At 43.1% G+C, this 20,932-nt stretch overlaps 1 protein-coding gene across 2 annotated transcripts in view; it reads right to left on the bottom strand.

Moving 5' to 3' along the window:
* Window positions 1-20,932, bottom strand: part of LOC126251536 (equilibrative nucleoside transporter 1) — a 178,479-nt gene that overhangs the window by 142,662 nt on the left and 14,885 nt on the right. Inside the window, exon 2 of one of the 2 annotated variants that reach the window (XM_049952044.1) lies at window positions 2,844-2,950. The exons of the other annotated variant lie outside the window; for it this stretch is intronic. The gene's annotated coding sequence lies outside the window, so the exon portion shown is untranslated. The remainder of the gene's footprint in view (window positions 1-2,843; window positions 2,951-20,932) is intronic. 2 annotated transcript variants of the gene reach the window in all.

Genomic DNA, 20,932 nt, shown 5'->3' with positions numbered 1-20,932 from the left:
ACTTGATCACACTGACAGAACCACAGGCACATAGACACAGGCAACAGAGCATGCACAATGTCGGCACTAGTACAGTGTATATCCACCTTTCGCAGCAATGCAGGCTGCTATTCTCCCATGGAGACGATCGTAGAGATGCTGGATGTAGTCCTGTGGAACGGCTTGCCATGCCATTTCCATCTGGCGCCTCAGTTGGACCAGCATTCGTGCTGGACGTGCAGACCGCGTGAGACGACGCTTCATCCAGTCCCAAACATGCTCAATGGGGGACAGATCCGGAGATCTTGCTGGCCAGGGTAGTTGACTTACACCTTCTAGAGCACGTTGGGTGGCACGGGATACATGCGGACGTGCATTGTCCTGTTGGAACAGCAAGTTCCCTTGCCGGTCTAGGAATGGTAGAACGATGGGTTCGATGACGGTTTGGATGTACCGTGCACTATTCAGTGTCCCCTCGACGATCACCAGTGGTGTACGGCCAGTGTAGGAGATCGCTCCCCACACCATGGTGCCGGGTGTTGGCCCTGTGTGCCTCGGTCGTATGCAGTCCTGATTGTGGCGCTCACCTGCACGGCGCCAAACACGCATACGACCATCATTGGCACCAAGGCAGAAGCGACTCTCATCGCTGAAGACGACACGTCTCCATTCGTCCCTCCATTCACGCCTGTCGCGACACCACTAGAGGCGGGCTGCACGATGTTGGGGCGTGAGCGGAAGACGGCCTAACGGTGTGCGGGACCGTAGCCCAGCTTCATGGAGACGGTTGCGAATGGTCCTCGCCGATACCCCAGGAGCAACAGTGTCCCTAATTTGCTGGGAAGTGGCGGTGCGGTCCCCTACGGCACTGCGTAGGATCCTACGGTCTTGGCGTGCATCCGTGCGTCGCTGCGGTCCGGTCCCAGGTCGACGGGCACGTGCACCTTCCGCCGACCACTGGCGACAACATCGATGTACTGTGGAGACCTCACGCCCCACGTGTTGAGCAATTCGGCGGTACGTCCACCCGGCCTCCCGCATGCCCACTATACGCCCTCGCTCAAAGTCCGTCAACTGCACATACGGTTCACGTCCACGCTGTCGCGGCATGCTACCAGTGTTAAAGACTGCGATGGAGCTCCGTATGCCACGGCAAACTGGCTGACACTGACGGCGGCGGTGCACAAATGCTGCGCAGCTAGCGCCATTCGACGGCCAACACCGCGGTTCCTGGTGTGTCCACTGTGCCGTGCGTGTGATCATTGCTTGTACAGCCCTCTCGCAGTGTCCGGAGCAAGTATGGTGGGTCTGACACACCGGTGTCAATGTGTTCTTTTTTCCATTTCCAGGAGTGTATATTCCGATGATATTTTCTTCCTCAGAATGCCACAAACTCACTCTTTGTTGGACTAAACTTATCAGTTTTTCACGCTCCATAGTCCGCGTGCGAGAACGTTGGTCAATTTGACCGAAGATAACAAACTGATTTCCATTTCACCGATTGTCATCCGAAATCTGTACGTTTGTGAGATAAATCGGCTATAGTGTGAGCGCGCACGTAGGGGAGTACTGATTTAAAAAGTTTGACCGTCCCCGGCCGATGTTGGTTGTCGGCAGAATTCATCTATATCGGAGTCACTGTGACCGCAGCCTTAGGGTTCGCTTCCTAGTTCTCACGTTTCAGTCCTCGATTGTGTATTCGTTTCCGCCAAAGTTCTCGGTTCTAGAATTTATATCTGTTTTCATTTTACACCTGCTGCCTCTTATTACAGAAAATGCAAGAGGGTACAGTATTCTGAAAAGAAGTTCTGATGAAAATAATGAAATTATTTAAGCACTAATGCTGTGGTAAGTGGAAACAACCTCCGTGGGTGCCCCGAAAATACGACTAAATGTTGTTGGTGTTCTTTGGGTCGCTGTTTCCTCAGGCGTGTGAACCCGTCAGCATCCGTGGTCCAAGGAGAATTCAGCGACCTGGCGTAGCGGAGGTTACAGGTGGCGATGGAATTTAATTTGCGACGTTTCTCACTGCATTCCTTGCATGCATTAGAATAATAGTGTCGCCAAATGTCTGATTTAATTTCAGTTTGTTGCTTATATGTGAAAAAAAATCATCTGGAATAACTTTACAGTGAAGAGCAGATTAAAATTAAAGTGTAATAGTACATTCTGTCCACAGGTGCCAACTCCAAGGGGCCTGAGGGGGCCCGAGACCCCTCAAAAATTCGTTTGGGGGGGGGGGGGGCGGAGCTGGATGGTGCAGACGTGTTAAGTGTTCCGACTATTGTGTCTAGTGGACTTTTTTATATGACTATATTTTATTTGTTTACTTTAGTCTCTTAGTGTATTGTGAATTAAGTTTGCAATAGATAAATTAGTTACCAATAATTTAAGGAAATTTAGTTTAGTTACGTTCTAAAATACATTTAGTAATGAGTTAAAGCAAATAATTATTATGACAGTAAGCAGGCTAACTGAAAACGAGTTGTGTGAATCATGATAGTGTTACGGTGTTGTGGGCACACTTAGAATTTGCCCGGTGCGCGAACCTTTGAGTAAAGTCTGGCGCCAGCGGGCCAGCGCTGCGGCCGCGGCGACATCAAAAGGACTGGAGCAGAAGCGCCTGGAACCCTCCGCCTCACGTCGCCTTGATGCTTCGAGACATTACGACGCCACGGCTATATAAAGCCCACCCTGCGGATGCAGTCATTCACAGTGGATAGATTCGTTCAGTGGATGCTGAAGACGTGTTTAGTGTTCCGACTATAGTGTCTAGTGGACTATTTTTTATGACTATATTTTATTTGTTTACTTTAGTCTCTTAGTGTACTATGAATTAAGTTTGCAATGGATAAATTAGTTACCAAAATGGCGCCCTTGGAAGTTGATGATACTGCAAGTCAACCTCCAACAATTACTGCATCATCATTTGCTTCATCGTCTTGAGGTGAGAACCGTTCACAGCCGAAACCTGGACAGTCCGGTAAGGAAAGATCATTTCAGAAGTCTTGGTTGATCAAATATACATGGCTAGAATATGAAGCATCTACCAAAAAGTTTTTTGCAAAACCTGCAAAGAGGCAGATGATAAAAATCTATTACAATTTTCTTCAAAAAAAAAAAAAAAAGAAAGGAAAAGAAAAAAAGATGCATTTACTTCTGTAGGGTTTTTGAACTGGAAAAATACTCTGGAAAACTTCCGTCTTCATGAATATTCGTTTAAGCATAAAGAAGGTGTTCTGAAACTAAATTCTATCACTAACCGAAGTGTGGCCTCCCAACTGAATGAACAGTTAGATAGCGGTATGAAGAAAGGCCGTTTAGTTCTTGAAACAATTTCTATGCTGACAAGGACTAGCAAGTAGAGGGCACGAAGATGTAAACTCAATTTTTTTTCAGTTGTTGGAGCTCCGAAAGAATGACACACCTGAGTTTAAAGATTGGTTAGGGCGTTTGAGGTATAAGTGGACGTTGCACAATATTCAAAACGAGGTCATTGATCTACTAAGAAAGTCTGTCTTGAGAAAGGTATTGGGTTCAATCAAGAAGACTTAACATTTTTCTATTCTGGTTGACGAAACAAGTGATTCTTCGATTCACGAAGTGTAATTTTGTATTCATACTGTCAATGACTCCTTAATCATCAACGAAGACTTTATTGGCTTATATGAGACCCCCAAGACTGACTCACAAACTCTCTTTAGTATTTTAAAAAAATGTTTCTGCTTGTCTTGATTTGTTAATGGATAACTTAAGAGGCCAGTGCTGTGATGGTGTCTCGCATTTGAGAGGTAAGTTCAAAGGACGAAAAAAAAAGTTAGTTTTGGATATACAACCGAAAGCACGTTATGTGCACTGCACTGCTCACAGTTTAGACTTGGCAGTTGTAGACCGTCTCTGCCATCTTACGTCTATGAGGGATATTGTGGCTTCAGCCAAGGTCGTAATAAATACTGTAAGGGAATCCAACAGAAGGATGGGACTTTTGAGAAATATACGCTGTGAGAGCGCCAACGACCAAGCTGGTCGACTACCCCTTTGCCTGACTCGATGGACTATGCGAGCTTCCAGTATCTTGAGATTATTGAAAAACTTTGAAGAACTTCTAGAGTTTTTTGAAACATTTTCTGCAGAGGACAAAGCAGAGGCAGGTTACAAATGTGCAGGCTACCTTGAGTCAATGTTACAATTCAAGGCTTATTTCTTTTTACATCTTTATTGCCATGCAATGAACCCAGTAGAGGATGTCAATGCTCTCATGTAAGTGTTACTGATCTGAAAAAAAAAGAGGGCTTGAACAGAAGGTGTGATAGTTTTGAACACTTTTGGGAATTTTGTTTAAAAGAAAAACCTTCACAAGTTGATGATCCTTCGCTTTCTTGGTATCGAAGTATACCAAAGAAGTATGAAAACAACGAAGCCAGCTGACCACACATTTCCAAAACCCCAAAGGAATACTACAAGGCTATTTACATTGAAGTTTGTGAAATGGTGCAATCTTGCAGTATTGAGCGGTTTGCTTCAACTAGACTCACACAGGTCACTGCAGTTGAACAAGAACGCTTGCTTTCAGTAAACAGAGGTGAAACAAGTTTAGAAAATCAACAGAGTTTTTCAAAAATGGCCTATACATTGAGAGACCGTGCTTACACTTGAATATGTTAGCCGATGTCGCTAATAGAAAACAACTGGTCTTAAAAAAACATGTGTGATGTAAGAAAGTACATTACACAAGAGCCTGTAGTTGGAGAAATGTTATGTGAAGTAATGAAGTGCATTAAGCTTCTCCAAGTAGTTTGAATCACGACAGCAACAGCAGAATTGTCATTTAGCGCCCTTGGACGTCTGAAGTCATATCTTTGATCAACAATGGGACAGAAGCGATTGAACAACTTGGTTGTTCTTCATGCCCACCGAGATGCTTTGGATGAACGGGATATCCGACCAGTCATCAACGACTTCATATTCAGTAATCCTGTCAGATGATCGACATTTGCACCTTTCTAAAGACACTCGAACCCTAATAATGGCATTTAGAGCAATATTAAAAATCTTTACAAAATAGAGAATTAAATACGTAAGGTTAAATTTTCAGTTTCGAAATATTAGTACTAGTTTAGTACTGTATTACTATATTACTATAATAGTGTATTAGTTATTTTCGAATACTTAAATATTTTTAGGGTGTAAGACCCAATTAAAACCCGCTATTTACATACTTTTTGACTGAAAGTATTAGGTACACTGTATTAACTTTATTAACTGTATTAAAGCATTAACTTTGAGATAGTGTTTTTATTTAATGAACCCTGAGCCTTATTGAAAGTAAACTTAAATTAGCTATTTCACTTATTAATCAAAGTGCTATTACAGTGCGATGGGAATATTTTGTTTTAATTTTTTTAATGATAGTTTAGGATTTATTTAAATATAATTTCAGTCTTTTCAGAGCTATATATTCACTGCTCTGTAATATTATATAAGTATGATTATTACTGTAAATTAAATTATCTTTTTACAAAAATACCGTGCGTGTTTATGTTTTGTTTCTTTTCTCAAAGCTAAAGAATGAGTCAAGCTTGTCGAGTTTCCCAGAATGTCGAGTTATCGAGAGTCCAGTTTTCGGGGTTCTAATATTGATCATATGACTCTAAAATGCTTAGAAAACATTAAAACTTGCTATTTTGCATCTAAAATTTAGAAAATTTTCCAGGGCAAGAGCTTCCCCTTTATGGGCGCTACCCAATATTTTTTATAGTTTTGGCGCCCCTGATTCTGTCTATCTCTGGAAGGCTTGGAACAATATTAGCCAGACTAATCCGAGGAATATCACCAAGAGGGTAAGATTGTGCTGAAACAGTTAAGGGTGGAGGGGCACTAGGAAGAGAGTTGCATGTAGGGAAAACGACAGATATTAGTGTCAAATCCACAATTTTCTGTGTACTAGACAGACTGATAAAATGTCTTATGATCTTTATCTCTAAGTTTGGTCGAATAGAACTTTCTTTAAATATTTATAAATGAACATAACTCTTCATAATCCTCCATAAGGAACTGGAATGCAAGAATTTTTTCATCCCATTACACACTGAGAAATCATTCATCTTTATATACACCTACAAACGTAGTGCATATAATCTTTGTTGACTGGAACCAAGTTCTAAAAAAGTTCCTCGGATATTATTTGCAACTTGCCTAGGAATAAATCAGGTATTATTTTCAGTTTTTTGTGTAAAAGTAATTACAAAAAAAGCAGCAACACATAATTTTGATGGTGAAGCTTGCATAATAGCTGCGCAAATACATAACTTCGAATGTGAAAGACGCTTTGTCTTCGACAATAGCTTTAATGGTAAAGCATGTCGAAAATATTGGAGACCAATTATGACAACACTGATACAGATAAAGTATGGTTTATCTTTCGCTGAACAAACATTCTACTGTAACATGATTTCACTCTCGTTTTTAGCACTAAGCAATAGCGCTATAGCATCATGGAAGCTACACATATCTCTTTTACATAAAGGAGCCAAATATGCAAACATTTCTAAAAAACGAAAAAAGTTGAGACGGTCCGCTGTACTTGATGCAGCTCACGATTCTCAGATGTGTATTTGATTCCCTCCCTCCCACAAACGATGGACATATTTTGGCGGGGTGGCTTCCGTGCCTCAACGATAAAGATACCCGCATCGTAGGTGCAATCACAACGGAGGGGTGTCTGTTGATAGACCAGAGATACGTTTGGTTCCTGAAGAGATCCATCAGTCTTTTCAGTAGTTGCAAGGGCAAAAGTCTGGATAATTGACTGATTCAGCCTTGTAACATCAGGAAATATGGCCTTGTTGTGCTGGTACTGTGAATGGCTGAAAGAAACTGGAAAATATAGCAGTAATTTTTCCCGGGGACGTACAGCTCTACTGTATTGTTAAACCGTGATGATGTCTCCTTGGGTAAAATATTCTGGAGGTAAAATAGTCCCCCATTCGGATTTCCAGGTGAGAACTACTCAGGAGAATGTCGTCGCCAAGAGAAACAAAGCTGGAGTCTTGCGGGTAGGAGCGTAGAAGTTAAGATCCGTTAATCGGACAGGTAGGTTAGAAAAATTTAAACAGGTAAATGGAATTAGCGAAGGAAGGAGGAAAAAGACTTCTGGTCAGGTGAATACAGGGTTACAAATACAAAATCAGACAAGGGTAATTCAGGAGTAGGTCTCATAACATTAAGAAAATAGGAATGCGGATAAACTACTATGAACAGCATAGTGAACACATCATCGTAGCCAAAACCCATCACAGTATTACAAGTTGCCAACTAGCTCCGCACATGATGAAGAGATTGAAGAAATGTATGTCGAGATAGAAAGAAATTATTCGGGTAGTTAAGGGACACGAAAACTTAATTGTAATAGGGGACTGGAATTAGATAGTAGGAAAACGGAGGAAAGACAGTAGGAAAAAGGAGGTAAAGTATTAGGTGAATATCGATTGGTGGAAAGGAGTGAAAGGTGAAGAAGCCTCCTGGTAGAATTTTGCAGAGGTAAAATTTTATCTTCGTTAACAGTTGGTTTAAGAACCATGAAAGATGGTTGTATATGTGGAAGGGACCTGGAGACAATGGCAGGTTTTACATTGATCATGTAACAGTAAGACAGAGATTTCGGAACCAGATTTTAAATTGTAAGACTTTCCAGGGGCAAATGTGGACTATGATCACAATTTATTGGTTACGAACAGTGTAGATCAAAATTGAAGAAACTGAAAAACGGTAGGAAATTAATGAGATGGGACTTGGATAAGTTGAAAGAACCAATTGTTGAGAATTTCAGAGGGAGCATTAGGCAACGATCGACTGAACCTGTGTAAAGCAATACTATAGAAGACTAATGTGTAGGTTTGAGAAACGAAATAGTGAAGGCAGTGGGAGATCAAAAAGGTAAAGAGACAAGACCTAGTAGAAATCCTGGGACATCGAAGGAGATATCGAATTTGATTTATGAAGAGAGAAAAAATACAAATGTAGCAAATGGAGCAGGCGAAAGTGAATAAAAACGTCTAAAAATGAGACTGACATGAAGTGTAAAATGGTTAAGCAGGAATGGCTAGAGGGCAAATGTAAAGACATAGAAAAGTATATCACAAGGGGAACGATTGATACCACCAATAGGAAAATTGAAGAGGACTTTGGAGAAAAAAGAAGTAGTTGTATGAATATTATTGAAACGTCGTGCGACCGATTGCTCCCGCCATGTCTCCTGCGCAACACGATCTTTTGCGTGGATGAGGTCTGGCATGTTTGCGGTGAGTGCCGTTATGGCGGTTTTTTTCCGCAGAGAGGGAGTGTGAGGCAGTATGGACAGCGCAGGTCTGTGGGCTATTTGTTCTACCGCCAATGTGACTTCCAAGTTGGTTTGGCTGAGCACCTTCTGGACCTGCACCGGAAGCGGGAGTGGATACACTGACATGTCATTTCTTTGGCCGACCGGGTCTGTAGGCGAGCGGTGGGTCGTCTTCATCCTCACATCCTCACATCCTCTGGCGGTTCTACATCTTTCCACTGTTTGTCGTTGCACAGCGGCTTTGTATGCTCTGCGAATTACGTCTAGTTCGTAGTTTCTGTGCCGAGACCACACGGCATTTATTAAGATTGATCTTGCTCTTCACTGTGAGCGTGGTAGTTGTGACTGGTTTGTGTCCTGCTGCTTCTACATCATATTCGGGCAGCCCTGTGTTGTAGTTCTCTGTTCCTGTATCTGGCCTGGCGATTTGAGGAGCGAATCGTTCGCATCAAAGCATAATGGCTTCCATTTGATAATTGTCGTATAATTGTGATTTGATGGTGTGTTTTAAATTATTCCGGTTATGTAAATTGCTTTAATGTTTAATATGTCATTATGTAGGACGTTCAAACTATCTTTCTTTCGGCTGATATGTTGTGCACTAAATCGCCACGTCGCTTCTTTTTTAGTTATATGGAGCCTGCAAGCTTATGCGTCTTATCGGGGCAAATCTTGTTGTATATTGTTTTGGGGGTTATACTTCCAAGCCAAGCTTGTGTTATAGGTGACGTTCATCAGCCATTTGTCTGCGTCTTCCTTCCACCTGTTTTCCATCCCGCGCTACGGCTAAGTATTTAGCGTTTCCGCCTCGTGGTGTGATTTGAAGCTGAAATTCGGTTGGCCACTAAACGGCTTTACTATCAGGTGTAAGTGGGGCAGTTGCCTGTATGTTCTTCCAGACCACATTGTCTGATGTGTGGCGGTTTCATAACATGGAGCTTTAACTGTTTTTTGTTTCGTTTTAATGAACTTCTTTTTCGATAAACCTAAACCATTTGTTGTATTTTAGTCAAACACATTCTATAGATTCAAAGACATATGTGGTTTGCCTGTTACAAGGACATGAAGAGGTTTGTTACGTAATTTCAATTGGTGAAGTATTATCTTGCTTCTCTTACTGAAATTGGCTGTAAATATTTCAAAAATAGTAACCAGTGGCACACAAAAATTGTATATTTCGAAAAGAAAATGACATTTGTTGTAAATCTAAATTTTCATATCTCATGTCCCTATGAATGACCTTTTGGAGAGTTGAGAGCAACTATTTGAATTAACACTATAATATTTTGTCATGTGATCTCACTGAAATATTGGATAAAATTAATGATCGATTATCAGTAATTGTTCTTAAATCACTTTGTCCAACTACATACTTTGGTCTTAATATGTCAAAGTCCTGTTGGCCTATTTCGTAAAGTTATTTTGGGTGATGAGTGTTAATTAAAGTCTTGATATTAATTATGTTCAGTCCTTACTTTTCCCAGTCCTTCCACTCCCAGGCAACCTGAGACCTATAGTGCATATCAAATATCAAGAGCTCAGATCGAAAACCAGCTCTGAGCAAAGAAGGGAAAGATGAAAGGTGGGAGGAACATATAGGAGTGATATACAAGTTAAATAGATCTGAAGGCAATATTATAGAAAGGGAGTTAGATGTGGATGAAGATGAGATAGAAGATATGGTACTGCGAGAAGAACTGGAATGAGCACTGAAACACCTTAAGTAGCCCCTGGAGAAGACGACATTCCGTCAGAGCTGGTGATGGCCTTGGAACAGATGTCCATGACAACCCTATTCGACCTGGTGTGCACGATGTATGAAACAGACGAAATACCCACAGACTTCAGGAAGAATGAAATAATTCGACTTACAAAGTAAACAGGTGCTGACAGGTGTTAATATTACCGAACTATTGGTTTCATAAGTTATAAATGAATACTAACATGAATTACTCATAAAAGAATGGAAAAACTGGTGGAAGCCGACCTTGGGGAAAATGAGTTTGGATTCCAGAGAAATGTAGGAACAGCTAGGCAATTATGACCCTACGACCCAACTTAGAAGAGAGGGAAATCTGAGTTTATAGCATTATCAGACTTAGAGAAAGCTTTTGACATTGTTGACTGGAATATACTCTGAAATTCTGAAGAGAGCAAGTGTAAAATACAGGGAGCAAAAAGTTATTTACAGCTTGTATGGAAACCAGACGGCTGTTGTAAGTGTCGAGGAGTATGGAAGGGAAAAAGTGGTTGAAAAGGAAGTAAGACAGAGTCATAGCCTGTTATTCAATCTGCACATTGAGCAACCAGTAAAAGAATCCAAAGAAAAATTTGGAGAATGAATTATAGCCCAAGGAGAAGAAATAAAAACTTTGAGATTTGCTGATGACATTGTAATTCTGTCAGAGACAGCAAAGGACTTGGAAGAGCAGTTGAACGAAATGATCGATGTCTTAAAAAAGAAGATACAATATGAACATCAACAATAGCAAGACAAGGATAATGGAATGTAGTCGAATTAAATCAGCTGATGATGAGGAACTTAGATTAGGAAATGAGACACCTAAAGAAATAGATGACTTTTGCTATATAGGCAGCAAAATAGCTAATGATGGGCAAAGTAGAGAGGATATAAAATGTAGACGTGCAATAGCAAGAAAAGTGTTTCTGAAGAAGGGAAATTTGTTTACATCGAATTTGGATTTAAGTGTAGGGAAGTATTCTCTGGAGGTTCTTATTGAGTGTAGCATAGTATGGAAGTGAATTGTGGACGATAAACAATTCAGACAAGAAGAGACTAGAAGTTTTTGAAATGTAGTACTACAGAAGAATGCTAATGATTAGATGGATACATTAAAAAGGATTCATTGCTTTGAAGGGAAACAGAGTGATGGACACGTGATAGGACACGTCCTGAGACATCAAGGGATCATCATTTTAGCATTGGAGGGAGGTGTGAGGGTAAAAATTGTAGAGGAAGACCAGTAAGCAGCATCAAAAAGGATGTAGGTCGCAGTAGTTCCTCAGAGATGAAGAGATTTGCACAGGATAGAGTATCGTGGAAATATGCATTAAACCAATCTTCGAACTGAAGACAACAACAACATCAACATTATTTTGATATGCCTCAGTTTTTAAGAACAGACTTCTCGATTCCCTCAGGTTTCTGCTTTTGCACACCTTTCCTCCTGTATTTGGGAGGAAAATTCATCGTCGGCAATTTTTGACGAAGATGATAATAGGACTGCAAATTAAGAATCATTGGTGTAAAATTGTGTGCATTTTTAAACCGTAGTTCTCCTGACGGACTCATTTTGTTCTCGCTGCTTCTCTACTGACAACACAAAACTCTCCCACACCTTTGGCGGGTTCGCCTCTCGCGACATCTAGTGCTCAATCCCAGATGACACAGGGGTGTACGGATACATTTTATCAGATAGTATTTCATACACAGAGTACAGAAGATAACGAGGGCCGACAAGTGCGAGGATTATCACATAATCACCTTGACATTTCATGCAACAAAACGGGTGAGAATAATAATATACGGAAGAATGGAAAAGTAAATCTAGGATCTGTCAGATGATGATCAGTTTGGCTACAGGAAACGTAGGCAGTTCTGAGGATGCAGTCGATAATGGAAGCTACACTACTGGCCATTAAAATTGCTACACCACGAAGATGACGTGCTACAGACACGAAATTTAACCGACAGCAAGAAGAAGCTGTGATATGCAACTGATTAGCTTTTCAGAGCATTCACACAAGGTTGGCGCCGGTGGCGACACCTACAACGTGCTGACATGAGGAAAGTTTCCAACCGATTTCTCATACACAAACAGTAGTTGACCGGCGTTGCCTGGTGAAACGTTGTTGTGAGGCCTCATGAAAGGAGAAGAAATTCGTACCATCACGTTTCCGACTTTGATAAAGGTCGCATTGTAGCCTATCGTTAATGCGGTCTATCGTATCGCGACATTGCTGCTCGCGTTGGTCGAGATCCAATGACTGTTAGCAGAATATGGAATCGGTGGGTTCAGGCGGGTAATACGGAACACCGTCCTGGATCCCAACGGCCTTGTATCACTAGCAGTCGAAATGACAGGCATTTAATCCGCATAGCTGTAATGGATTGTGCAGCCACGTCTCGATCCCTGGGGACGTTTGCAAGACAACAACCATCTGCACGAACAGTTCGACGACGTTTGCAGCAGCATGGACTATCAGCTCGGAGACCATGGCTGCAGTTACCCTTGACGCTGCATCACAGACAGGAGCGCCTGCGATGGTGTACTCAACGACGAACCTGGGTGCACGAATGTCAAAACGTCATTTTTTCGGATGAATCCAGGTTTTGTTTATAGCATCATGATGGTCGCATCCGTGTTTGGCGACATCGCGGAGAACGCACATTAGAAGCGTGTGTTCGTTATCGCCATACTGGCGTATCACCCGGCGTGATGGTATGGGGTGCCATTGGTTACACGTCTCAGTCACCTCTTGTTCGCATTGACGGCACTTTGAACAGTGGACGTTACATTTCAGATGTGTTACGACCCGTGGCTCTACCCTTCATTCGATCCCTGCGAAACCCTACATTTCAGCAGTATAATGCACGACTGCATGTTTCAGGTCCTGTACGGGCCTTTCTGGATACAGAAAATGTTCGACTGCTGCCCTGGCCAGAACATTCTCCAGATCTCTCACCAATTGAAAACGTCTGGTCAATGGTGGCCGAGCAACTGGCTCGTCACAATACGCCAGTCACTACTCTTGATGAACTGTGGTATCGTGTTGAAGCTGCATGGGCAGCAACTGTACACGCCATCCAAGCTCTGTTTGACTCTATGCCCAGGCGTATCAAGGCCGTTATTACGGCCAGAGGTGGTTGTTCTGGGTACTGATTTCTCAGGATCTATGCACCCAAATTGCGTGAAAATGTAATCACATGTCAGTTCTAGTATTATATATTTGTCCAATGCATACCCGTTTATCATCTGCATTTCTTCTTGGTGTAGCAGTTTTAATGGCCAGTAGTGTAGATTGAAGAAAAATCAAGAGACCATCGTAGGATTTGTCTACCTAAAAAAAGCGGACGATTGCGCAAAATGGTGCAAGATGTTCGAAAATCTCAGAGCAACAGGTATATGCTGTGGGCAATGATGGATAATGTACCAGATGGTTAATAAATAGCAGGGGAAAATATGAATCAAAGACTAAGAACAAAGTACTAAATGGTATAAAAAAGGGAATTAGTCTTCCGGTCCTATTGTTCAATCCACATATCGAGGGAGCAATGACAGAAATAAACTAAAGGTTCAGGAGTGGGATTAAAATCAGAATGAAAGGATGTCAACGATAACATTTGCTGATGATATTGCTGTCCTCAGTGAAGGTCAAGAGGAATTGCAAAATCTTAAGAATGGAGTGAACAGTCTAATAAGTACAGTAAACCGAAGAAATACAAAAGCAATGACAAGCGGCAGAAGTGAGAAGGAAATCTAACATCAAAACTGATGATCACGAAGTAAACGAAGTTAAAGAATTCTGCTACGTTGGAAGGAAAATACCCAATGAGAGACGAAGTAAGGAGCAAGGAGGAAAGAAAAAGCAGGTCAGCACAGGCAAAGAGGGCATGCCTGGCCAAATCCTGTTGCGTCGTTGTGTATTACCTGGAATGTAATTTGGCAGAGTTACCCAGGTTGACTGTTGGTGATGTGAATACGAAGTGCAAACGCGAAGGTACAGCCACAGCTGAAGCAAGACCAGGCGAACTTTATGTACTGACGGACAGGGACCGTCGAGTATTAGGGAGCGTCGTTGTAAAAATTCACATTGAATTACCGGAAGAAATTGTTCGTGAGTTCCCGAAGTGTTGCCAGCAAACCAGCTAGCACAATTACTGCCCGTATGGAGTTAAAAAGAATGGTTTAGAATGGTCCAACAGCTCCTTATAAGCCACGCACTTATGTTTCTGTTGTCAGTGCGAAGTGACACTTAAGCTGTTGCAAAGGACGTCGCCACTGTACAGTGGATGACTGGAAACAAGTGATTTGGAGCGATGGAACACGGTATACTCTGTGGCAATCCAATGAAAGTGTTGTGTCTAGGAATCCTGCATACTCGGTTCGAGAGACAAACAATCAAACAACTCGTATTAATGAGTTTTGTTACGAAAAGACAAGTACAAATACTTTGATCTGAGAATACTTGTAGTCCTTTATACATGATCACTCACGACTGCAATTACACAGATGTGTCGCAAGCAAAGGTCGACATACAAAATAATCAGTCTTCTTCAGAATAGAATAACGCAAGTAGCACTTCTGGTCCTGGCGACCGCTACTAATAAAAGTCTGTCAACTGACCTGCAGTGACTGCTGCTCTCTAAGTGCGCTACACAGAGAGTACTAATGAAGAGGCTATGATGAGTCAGCTAACGATCAGCATCTGTGAGGCAATCGTATGTGGACAATAACATCCCAGAAATGGACTGGCCTGCCCAGAGGCCCAATCTGAACCCAATGGAACGCCTTTGGCATGAGTTAGAAGGTCGACTTCTCTCCAGTCCCCAGCATCCTGCATCACTATCATCCCTGGCTTCGGCTCTTGAGTAAGAAAGGGTTGTCAGTCCTCTAAAGACATTCAGACACCCAAATGAAAGCGTCTCCAACGCAGTTGAAGACGTCACAAAAGCGGAGGGTGGCACGCCCCATTTCAGTAACATCTGCGTATGCATATATACTCTGCAATCTACCATGTGGTGCATGACGGAGGGTACCTTGTATCACAACCAGCGAGGGAAAACGACTATCTATATGCCTCTGTACGAGCCCTAACTTCTCTTATCTTCGTCGTGGTAGAAACGTTCTGCAGTCAGCTTCAAATGCCGGTTCTCGAAATTTTTTCTCAAAAGTGTTTCGCGGTAAGAACGTCACCTTCTCTTCAAGGATTCCTATTTCAGTTCATGAAGTATGTCCGTAATACTTGTGTATTGATCGAACGTACCGGTAACAAATCTAACACGCCTCTGAATTGCTTCGAAATCTTCCCTTGATCTGACCTGATGGGGATCCCGAACACGGAAGCAGCCTCACGTATGGGTCGCACTATCGTTCTGTGCGAGCAACGCTTTCCTAAAATTTTCCCTATAAGCCGAAATCGTCTATTCGCCTTCCCTACTACCGGCCGCACTTGCTCGTTCCATGTGACATCGTTTTGCAACGTTGCGCGTAGATATTTAGTCGACGTGACTGTGCCAGGCAGCACACTACTAATGCTATGTTCAAATATTAAGGGATTGTTTTTCTTACTCATCTTCATTAAATTACATTTTTTTTTAGATATAGTGCAACTTGCCATTCATCACACAACTAGAAGTCTTGCTCAAGTCATCTTATATACTCCTACAGTTATTCAATGATGACCTCTTTCCGTACACTCACAAACAAACGCAGATTGCTGCTCAACCTGCCCATTAAATCATTTATGTATATAGAGGATAAGAGCGGGCATATCACAGCTCCCTGAGGCATTCCTGATGATATTCCTGTCTCTGATGAACACTCGCCGTCGAGGACAGCATACTAGGTTCTGTTACTTAAGAAGTCTTCGAGTAGCACAAGTGAGGCTCCAGCTCTCGGCAGATAAACGTCTACAGAGTGCAAGTTAGGTGTTTGTCTTTTCCTGCCTTTTCCTCGTAGTATATTTATTAAATTTTATGTATGATTTTCTGCTTAAGAGATTTAATCTCGAGTTTTTGGAAGTATAAATTCATTCAGTCTGTAGCGCAGTAGTTGCTCATTTTTTTTCTTTAGGAGACAAACATCCGTTCATTTAGTAAGCCAGTCAGTGAAACTCCTGCTCTCAGCTGGTACACATTTACAGTGCGGCAAGTGAAGTGTTTATCTTTACCTGTCTTTTCCTCGTAGAATATTTATTAAATTTAGTGCGTGTTTCCGTTTCAGAAGTGTAAGCTCGCATTTGTAAGTGTAAATTCGGGCAGTCTGTAGCGCAGTTTTCATTTCTTCTGAACACCCAGGTACACAGCTCATTGAGGAATCAGCATCCATTGGTGACACATCAGCAGGGTAGCAAGTTGCATATCTAGGATTCTATCTGCTTTTATAGTTTACTTCTTCAGTTAATCTTGGTAGGATGAGTAGGATGTGTGCATGCTTTGTGCGGACAAAGGAAGAACTGGCCACAGTTCGCGAACAGCTGAATGCCCTTTGGCTCCGGTCAGTCTTCTTCAGACTGCTGCCTCGGGGTGTAGCGGTGGCGGAGGATCTGGCGTTTTGCACGGGGCGGGCTCTGCTACTGAGGTACCTCCCAGTGTATCCGACGTGGTGGATGCACCTTCACAGCAGACCGAGTGGTGATTGGTAACGCGTTCACGCCGCTCGAGGCGGACGGCCAATGTGGACACTGGTCGTTCGGTCTCACCCTCTGAATGCTCCTCAGCAGGACCCGGCACGCACACGGAAGGAGGGGTTCAGTAGTTATCGGGAGCTTCAATGCTAGGCGCGTTATAAAGCCCCTTAGGCAGGTAGCGTTCAGGGCTGGAAAGAAAGCCAATGTGCACACGGTATGTCTGCCAGTGGCGCTGCAGTCATGGACTGTGCGGCTGGTCCCGGCGGAGGTTCGAGTCCTCCCTCGGGCATGGGTGTGTGTGTTCGTCCTTAGGATAATTTAGGTTAAGTAGTGTGTAAGCTTAGGGACTGATGACCTTAGCAGTTAAGTCCCATTAGATTTCACACATATTTGAACATTTTTTTGTCTGCCAGTGGGCTCATCCGAGATGTGGACGCGGCTTTGCCTGTGGCTATCGGGCGTGTGTAGGGTGCAGAGTCGTCTGCAAGTGGCGGTTCACGTCGGCACCAATGACACCATTCGCTTGGGTTCTGCGGCCATCCTCAGTTCGTAGAGGCGCCTGGAGGAAATGGTGAAGACTGCTGGCCTCATGCGTAGGGTAAACGGAGCTCGCAGTTTACAGCATTGTTCCCAGAGTTGATTGGGGTCCTTAAGTTTGGAGCCGAGTGGAGGGTCTCAACCAAAGGAGTCGTCGACTGCAGATTTCTAGACCTTCATCATCGGTTGTGTGTTTGTAGGACTCCCCTTCATAGGTAGGGGATGCATTACCAAAGGATGCAGCTACTCGGGTAGCAGAGCACTTGTGGAGTGCACATGAGGGTCTTTTAGGTTGGGTGGTAGTTTGAGGTACTCTGATCAACACTCGGCAGTCATTACGCAGCAAGGAAAATCAGGCCGCGTCCAGAGTAAAGACATTTCTACTGCCAAAATTTTATAAGTAAACTGTCGAAGTAATCTCAACAAAGTTCCAGAATTTACAGCCCACCAGGGAAGTTCTCGCACTCAAATTATCCTCGGGACGGAGAGCTGACTGAAACCCGAAGTGGAAAGTTTCTGAGATATTTAGCGAGTCATGGAACGTATACTGGTACGTGGGGGAGTGTTCGTTGCAACTGACAAAAATATTGTCTCTATCGAGGTGGAAGTTGAGTGTGACAGTGAAGTTATCTGCTCTCATATAACAGGTCTAGGTGAAACCAAGTTAACTGTTGGGGGTTTGTACCGCCCTCCCCATTCTGTGTGACAGTTCTAGAGTCATTCAAAGAATGTTTGTTGTCAGTAGCGTGTAAATACCGTGACCATGCATTAATAGTTGGAGGCAACTTTAGCCTACCGGGTATAGACTGGGATATCTATGGGTTCATTTTAGGTGATACTGACAGACATGCGAAGTACTTTTGAACACAGTTTTCTGAAAACTGTCTTGAGCTGCTAGCTCGGCAACCCAGACGCAATGGAAATATCTTAGACTTTGTAACTACAAATAGGCCGAACCTTATCGACAACGGCAGTATAGAAACGGAGATTAGCGATCATAATGTCATTATAGCAACTATGATTACGAAAGTTAATAAATCAGTTAAGAAGGCTAGGAGAGTCTTTCTGTTAGAAAGAGCAGATAAGCAGTTGTTAGCATATCACTTAGACAGTGAAATGACATCACTCAGTTCCAGTAAGATGGCCGTAGATGAATTATGGGCGAGAGTTTATGCAGAATGTAAATCGAGGTCTGTAGAATTATAAGCCTAGTGAGTGGATTAAGGACGGTAAAAAACCACCATGCTTTAATAATGAGATTCAGAAAATCCTGAGTAAGCAGATGCTGTTGCATTCTAGGTTAAAGAGAGAACTTGCAATCACGACAAGCAAGGATTAGTACAGACTCGCGCGTCTGTGAAAAGATCTATGCGCGAAGCATAGTACTTACCACTGTCATACCTTAGCGAAAGATGTGACAGAGAACCCGAGAAAATTTTGGTCCTATGTAAAAAGTCTAAATGGATCTAAGGCTTCCATCCATTCACTTGTTGACCAGTCTAGTGTGGCTGAAAATAGCAAAACGAAAGCCGAAATTTTAAATTTCAAGTTGCAGGAATCGTTGACGCAGGAGGATGATACAAACATACCGCCGCTTGACCGTCGAACAGACTCCCGTACGGACGATATAGTAATAAGGCTATCTGGCGTAGAGCAACAACTCAAAATGTTGGAACCAAATAAGTCGCCAGATCCAGATGGAATCCCAGTTCGGTTTTTCAAAGAGTACTCTTCGGCATTCACCTCTTACTTAGCTTGCGCTTAGGGCGAAGCTCTCGGCCAGCGCAAAGTCCCGAACGACCGGGAAAAAGCATAGGTGACTCATGTGTACACTACTGGCCATTAAAATTGCTACACCACGAAGATGACGTACTACAGACGCGAAATTTAACCGACAGGAAGAAGATGCTGTGATATGCAAATGATTAGCTTTTCAGAACATTCACACAACGTGCTGACATGAGGAAAGTTTCCAGCCGATTTCTCATACTCAAACAGCAGTTGACCGGCGTTGCCTGGTGAAACGTTGTTGTGATGCCTCGTGTAAGGAGCAGAAATGCGTACCATCACGTTTCCGACTTTGATAAAGGTCGGATTGTAGCCTATAGAGATTGCGGTTTATCGTATCGCGACATTGCTGTTCCCGTTCGTCGAGATCCAATGACTGTTAGCAGAATATGGAATCGGTGGGTTCAGGAGGGTAATACGGAACACCGTGCTGGAGCCCAACGGCCTCGTATCACTAGCAGTCGAGATGACAGGCATCTTATCCGCATGGCTGTAACGGATCGTGCGGCCTCGTCCCGATCACTGAGTCAACAGACGGGGACGTTTGAAAGTCAACAACCATCTGCACGAACAGTTCGACGACGTTTGCAGCAGCATGGACTATCAGCTCGGAGACCATGGCTGCGGTTACCCTTGACGCTGCATCACAGACAGGAGCGCCTGCGATGGTGTACTCAACGACGAACCTGGGTGCACGAACGGCAAAACGTCATTTTTTCGGATGAATCCAAGTTCTATTAACAAAATCATGATGGTCACATCCGTGTTTGGCGACATCGCGGTGAACGCACATTGGAAGCGTATATTCATCATCGCCATACTGGCGTATCACCCAACGTGATGGTATGGGGTGCCATTGGTTACAAGTCTCAGTCACCTCATGTTCGCATTGACGGCACTTTGAACAGTGAACGTTACATTTCAGATGTGTTACGACCCGTGGCTCTACCCTTCATTCGATCCCTGCGAAACCCTACATTTGAGCAGGATAATGCACGACCGCATGTTGCAGGTCGTGTACGGGCCTTTCTGGATACAGAAAATGTTCGACTGCTGCTCTGGCCAGCACATTCTCCAGATCTCTCACCAATTGAAAACGTCTGGTCAATGGTGGCCGAGCAACTGGCTCATCACAATATGCCAGTCACTACTCTTGATGAACTGTGGTACCGTGTTGAAGCTGCATGGGCAGCTGTATCCGTACACGCCATCCAAGCTCAGTCTGACTCAATGCCCAGGCGTATCAAGGCCGTTATTACGGCTAGAGGTGGTTGTTCTGGTTACTGATTTCTCAGGATCTATGCACCCAAATTGCGTGAAAATGTAATCACATGTCAGTTCTAGTATAATATATTTGTCCAATGAATACCCGTTTATCATCTGCATTTCTTCTTGGTGTAGCAATTTTAATGGCCAGTAATGTATAAGAAGGGCAGAAGAACAGACCCGCAAAATTAGACTAATATCCCTAACGTCGATTTGCTGCAGAATACTTGAACGTATTCTCAGTTTGAATGCTATAAACTGTCTTGAGATTGAGAAGGTTATGTTCACGAATCAGTAAGGTTTCAGAAAGCATTGCTAGCGCAAAACTCAGCTTTCCGTTTTCGCACATGATATACTAGTTTTCCGAAAAGCGTTTCACACGCTACCCCACTGCGATCTGTTAAAGAACGTAGAAGCATATGGAATAGGTTCACAGATATGTAAGTGGTTCGAAGACTTCATAAATAGCGGAACCCAGTATGTTGTTCTCGACGGTGAGTGTTCGTCTAGGACAAGGTTATCGTCAGGTGTGCCTCCACGAAGTGTGACCGGACAGCTGTTGTTTTCCATATAGATAAATGGTTTAGCGGACAGGGTGCGCAACAACCTGTGGTTGTTTGCTGATGATGCTGTGGTGCACGATAATGTGTC

This window comes from Schistocerca nitens, chromosome 4 (assembly GCF_023898315.1).
Source record: "Schistocerca nitens isolate TAMUIC-IGC-003100 chromosome 4, iqSchNite1.1, whole genome shotgun sequence".
NCBI classification, from domain to species: domain Eukaryota; kingdom Metazoa; phylum Arthropoda; class Insecta; order Orthoptera; family Acrididae; genus Schistocerca; species Schistocerca nitens.
This window is presented reverse-complemented; position numbering and strand designations above follow the sequence as displayed.